This window comes from Papio anubis, chromosome 13 (assembly GCF_008728515.1).
Source record: "Papio anubis isolate 15944 chromosome 13, Panubis1.0, whole genome shotgun sequence".
NCBI lineage: Eukaryota > Metazoa > Chordata > Mammalia > Primates > Cercopithecidae > Papio > Papio anubis.
The window spans coordinates 63,068,371-63,074,847 of NC_044988.1; positions in this window are offsets into that span (position 1 = coordinate 63,068,371).

Consider the following 6,477-nt stretch of genomic DNA (forward strand, 5'->3'; position numbering starts at 1 on the left):
CACTGCAGCCTCTAACTCCTGGGCTTCAGTGATCCTCCTGCCTCAGCCTCCTGAGTAGCTAGGACTACAGCTGTGTACCACCATGCCCAGTGAACTTTTTTTTTTAATTTATTTTTTGTAGAAATGAGGACTCACTCTGTTACCTGGACTGGTGTCAAACTCCTGGCCTCAACCAATCCTTCTGCCTCGACCTCCCAAAATGCTGGGATTTAGGCATGAGCCACCACTACCATGCTCAACCAAGAACATTTACATAAAGGGAAAGGTAAAGATACTGACCAAGACCAGGGGCGGTGGCTCATGCCTGTAATCCCAGCACTTTCGGAGGCTGAAGTGGGCGGATCACAAGGTCAGGAGATCGAGACCATCTTGGCTAACACGGTGAAACCCCGTCTCTACTAAAAATACAAATAAATTAGCCGGGCGTGGTGGCGGGTGCCTGTAGTCCCAGCTACTCAGGAGGCTGAGGCAGGAGAATGGTGTGAACCTGGGAGGCAGAGCTTGCAGTGAGCTGAGATCACGCCACTGGACTCCAGCCTGGGTGACAGAGCAAGACTCTGTCTCAAAAAAAAAAAGAAGATACTGACCAAAACCAAAAAGTTATAATGCAGTTTGATCTCAATTTGGTTTAAAAATACCACATGTGTAGACACATACACAAAAAAGATCCAGAAACATATGCACTAAAGTTATTAAAATAGTGATGACCTCCGGATATTGGAAATATTTTTTAAATTTTGTTTGTAATCAATTTCTTTCTTAGACAGGGTCTCATTCTGTCACCCAGGCTGGAGTGCAGTGGTATGATCACTGTTCACTGTGGCCTCTACCTCCTGAGCTCAAGTGATCTTCCCACCTCAGCCTCCCAAGTAGCTAGGACTACCAGCACACACTACCATACCCAGCTAATTTTTGTATTTTTTGTAGAGATGAGATCTTACCAAGTTGCCCAGTCTGGTCTCGAACTCCTAAGCTAAAGCGATCTGCTCACCTCGGCATCCCAAAATGCTGGGATTACCAGTGTGAGTCACCATGCCCTGGCCTATTTTTCTAAATTTCTACAATGCACATTACTGCTTCTATAAAAATAAAAGGTTATTTAATGTAAATTGTCTATGCATAACCATGTGCATGTGATTGATAATATTGTATTGTACACTTGGAAACTGTTGGATGAATTACTTGGTTTTTTTTTTTTTTTTTGCCACAAGAAAGAAATTGAATTGTTTTAACACCGAAATCTAAGTCACTTTGTTGCCTGAATCCTCCAGATGACCCACACCTGTAGGAAAGTTCAGTCCTGGCATTTGAGGGTCTTCACAACATAGTTCCTGATCTCTCCAAATTTACCACAGGACTCTCTTGCTAGTCTAACTTTAAGCTTTATGAGCAAGTGCTGTACTTTCTGACCTGTGCCTCAAACTGTTCTCCTCCACTTCTCCACGTCAAGTTTCCCACCTTCCTTTAAGGCCTAGAAACCGTATTTTATATGGTACTGCCTTCCCTGCAGTCCCACTTAAACACTGTGTGCCTTGCTGACAACTCCTGTTTCCTGATAGTAAGGCTTTAACATGAGGTTCTCTGAGGTCAAGCCCAAATTCTCAATTGAGTGTTCTTTCCACTCTATCATATTCTCTCTAGTCTGTATATTTGGTTGAGAATCAACCAGTCAGAAGGTACATGCTGCTTCCTTGTGTCACTGTTCTGTTCCAAAGCTTTATTTAGCCCAAACCTGTCTATAGGGTCTGAGTCCAAAACTCACCACCTGCTGGCCAAGGATGGAACTAAAGGTACTTTCCCTCTCCCACTACTATGATCTCCAAAAACAATGCAATTCTGAATTTCCATTTTACATGGGAATGTGAGTCCATACTTCTCTGAGTAGCTTCATAAAAAAAAAATCCAAATCCTGTATTAAGTATTTTAAAGCCCTTAGTGGGTTGTAGGGCTGAGCAAAGGTTAGCAAAGCACTTGACATTTGCCACAGTTCAGCTGAAATGGAAGACCTGCATCCTTCATGGGCACTGTGTCCACTGGACTTTCAGGGGAATTTGTAGGATCAGTACCTTAGATCGATCTATCTATATATACATATAGATAGATAGCTTTTTTTTTTTTTTTGAGACGGAGTCTTGCTCTGTCGCCTAGACTCACTGCAAGCTTCGCCTCCCGGGTTCATGCCATTCTCCTCCCGAGTAGCTGGGATTACAGGTGTCCACCACCACACCTGGCTAATTTTTTGTATTTTTAGTGGAGACAGGGTTTCATTGTGTTATCCAGAATGGTCTCAATCTCTTGACCTAGTTAGTGGTCCACCCGCCTCGGCCTCCCAAAGTGCTGGGATTACAGGTGTGAGCCACAGCGCCTGGCCAGACGTAAACATGTTTTAAGATATGAGGTATACTGTTCCATCTTTGTTTTTGCCTCTATGGCATACTGCTGGTCCTCTATTTGATACCATATTCTTGGTCAGAAATCCAACCTCTAATCGCAGTGTTTACCCTCTATAAAGTGATCAGCTACAGTAAGATCACATTCCAATTTCTTTCTAGGAATAATGTGAGGGGAAAGATGGACTGCCTACACAATTTGCCTCTTGGTTTAAGTATGCATTTCTGCAGTTTAGAAAGCATTTTTCAATCATTTTATCAGACTAAGAAACTTGAGGCCCCAAAAGAGCTATCACCTTGTTCACAGCTATACAGGTATAACTGGCAACTCACATGTAGAAGAATGAAACTGGATCCTTACCTCTCACCTTATACAAAAATCAACTCGAGGCCTGGTGCAGCAGCAGCTCATGCCTGAAATCCCAGCACTTTGGGAGGCCGAGGTGGGAGGATCACCTGAGGTCAGGAGTTTGAAACCAGCCTGGCCAACATGGGTGAAACCCCGTCTCTACTAAAAATACAAAAATTAGCCAGAGGCGTGGTGGTGCATGCCTGCAATCCCAGCTACTTGGGAGGCTTGAAGCAGGAGAATCACTTGAGCCCGGGAGGCAGAGGTTGCACTGAGCTGAGATGGAGTACTTCTAGGCTGGGTGACGGAGGGAGACTCCGTCTCAAAAAAAAAAAAAAAAATCAACTCCAGATGGTTCAAAGACTTAAATCTAAAACCTGAAACCATAAAAATTCTAGAACATCGGCCGGGCGCGGTGGCTCAAGCCTGTAATCCCAGCACTTTGGGAGGTCGAGACGGGCGGATCACGAGGTCAGGAGATCGAGACCATCCTGGCTAACACGGTGAAACCCCGTCTCTATTAAGAAATACAAAAAACTAGCCGGGCGAGGTGGCAGGCGCCTGTAGTCCCAGCTACTCGGGAGGCTGAGGCTCGCGAGAAGCTGGCGTGAACCCGGGAGGCGGAGCTTGCAGTGAGCTGAGATCCGGCCACTGCACTCCAGCCTGGGAGACAGAGCGAGACTCCGTCTCAAAAAAAAAAAAAAAAAAAAAAAAAATTCTAGAACATCAGAAAAACCCTTCTAAACATTGGCTTAAGCAAAGACTTCACGACCCAAGAATCCAAAAGTAAATGCAACAAAAACAAAGATAAATAGATGGAACTCAATTAAATTAAAAAGCTTCTGCACAGCAAAAGAAACAATCAGCAGAGTAAAAAGACAACCCACAAAAAATCTTTGCAACCTATACACCCAAAAAAGACTAATATCCAGGATCTACAAGAAACTCAAACAAATCAGCAAGAAAAAAACGATCCTATCAAAAAGTGCTCTAAGCACATGAATAGACAATTCTCAAAAGAAGATACACAAATGGCCAACAAACATATTAAAAAATGCTCAACATCACTAATGATCACAGAAATGCAAATCAAACCCACAATGTGATAACACCTTACTCCTGTAAGAATGGCCATAATCAAAGTCAAAAAATAAAAGATGTTGGTGTGGATATGGTGATCAGGAACACTTTACACTGCTGGTGGGAATGTAAACTAGTACAACCACTATGGAAAACAGTGTGGAGAGTCCTCAAAGAACTAAAAGTAGAACTACCATTTATTCCAGCAATCCCAACACTAGGTATCTACCCAGAGGAAAATAAGTCATTATATGAAAAAGATACTTGTAAACGCACATTTATAGCAGCACAATTTGCAATTGCAAAACTAATGGAACCAGCCCAAATGCCCATCAATGAGTGGATAAATTGAATTGTGGTATAACTGAGGTCAGGAGTTCAAGACCAGCCTGGCCAACACGGCGAAGCCCCGTCTCTACTAAAAATACAAAAACTAGCTGGGTGTGGTGGCATGTGCCTGTAATCCCACCTACATGGGAGGCTGAGGCAGGAGAATGGCTTGAACTCGGGAGGCAGAGGTTGCAGTGAGCCGAGATCATGCCACTGCACTCCAGCCTGGGTGACAGAGGGAGATTCCGTCTCAAAAAAAAAAAAAAAAAAAAAAAAATTTATGGTATATATACATACCAGGGAATATTACTCAGCCATAAGGAACGAAATAATGGCATTTGCAGCAACCAGAATATCATTATTCTAAGTGAAGTAACTCAGGAATGGAAAACCAAACATCGTATGTTCTCACTTGTAAATGGGAGCTAAGCTATGAGAATGCAAAGGCATAAGAATGACACAATGGACTTTGGGGACTCAGGGAAAAGGTGGGAGGGGGGTGAGGGATAAAAGACTACACATTGAGTATGGTGTACACCGCTCAAATGACAGGTGCACCAAAACCTTAGAAATCACCACTAAAGAATTTATGTAACCAACCACCACTTGTTTCCTAAAAACCTACTGAAATAACAAATACCAAAAGTGCAAAAATATCCATTTCGCAGCATGAGTTCCACAGCTGCTCCAGTTTAATCAACCAATATAAGTATCATGCATCCTTAAAGATTTTCTATGTAGACCAAAAGGGAGCCTGGTCTTGCCTCGTATAAAGTCTAGGATGACTAATACCAGTGTTGATCATAATTCTGAAGGACACAATCCCAAACACCATAATCCCAAATGTTGAAGTCCCAAAAGATCAAAATCCCTAAAATCACAAGCTGGACAACATAAAATTTCAAATTCTGGGGAAGGGATTAGTACGTTTTTGGTTGTAAACAAGATAGTTGCATCATGCTATACAGAACTATTACCTTGTTACTGTCTTAAGTATGGTTTAAAGAGACACATCAGGGTGCCAAGTTGCCAATGAGAAGAATTGTGGACTTAATTTTAGGTGTCAATTTTACTGGATTAAGTATTTAGAAATCTGGCAAAGCATTATCTGGGTGTGTCTGTGAGGTTGTTTCTGGAGATTAGTTTGTAAGTCTGAGTCGGCTCAGTGGGGAAGACCTGCCTTCGATGTTGTTGGGTACCATCCAACAGGCAGGGTCCCAGAGAGAACAAATACAGAAGGCAATTGGTCTGTAAGAGCTAGGATAGATTTTTCTTCTTAAGATGGAGTTTCACTCTTGTTGCCCAGTCTGGGGTGCAATGGCGCGATCTCAGCTCACCGCAACCTCCGTGTCCCGGGTTCAAGCTATTCTCTGCCTCAGTCTCCCAAGTAGCTGGGAGTACAGGCATGCGCCACCACGCCTGGCTAATTTTGTATTTTTAGTGGAGATGGGGTTTCTCCACGTTGGTCAGGCTGGTCTCAAACTCCTGACCTCAGGTGATCCGCCCGCCTCAGCCTCCCAAAGTGCTAGGATTACAGGCACGAGCCACCGCGTCCAGACTAGGACAGATTTTTCTTCTGGTGCCCTGGACATTAAAAATTTGACTCCATGACCACAATGTTGACTCTGTGTGTGAGCATTGTATGTGTGCATAAAAATGTTGAAAGTTCCTCAATAAATGAAGAGACGTCTGTTTTTTGTACACGTGCATTTGTGAAGAATAAAACGTTCTCAAGACCTCGTCTCTCTGGGAGACAATGCAGTGGTTACCGTAACAGTTTTTGAACCATCTCATCAAGACTTAGGTTTTCTGTCACAGTATTACAGTTGACCACAGTTATAAAGCTAGATGCCCACAATTACCAAGCATAGTGACAAGCATTTATACATTTCCCTTTCTGACCTATTTCTTTATGAATATGTTTCATCTGCTCATCACCATTATATCTGTGCAACTGTTGTTGGTATACCTGAGTGTTTACCTTGCAAAAACGTTACTATTCCCTATTTTATCGTGTAAAGTGGCCTATGAAATGTTCTGTCGTGTTGTTTCTCAAATAAATACGCTTTTTTAAATGTAAGTAAATTTTCGAAGAATGTTTAGCATTTCTTCCAGAATTGTATTTTGGGATTTTGACCTTTTGGGATTGTGATTTTCAGAATTTTAGACTTTAGGAATTTTGATCTTTGGAGACTACAGTATTTTATTCAAAATTATGGTGTTCAGGACTGTCTTTTATGTCCCAAACCCAATCAACATATATTTAGTAATTTATTTTCTCTGCACCCTCTGGGTGAGGCATATATTTAGTAATATTTAGTAATTTAT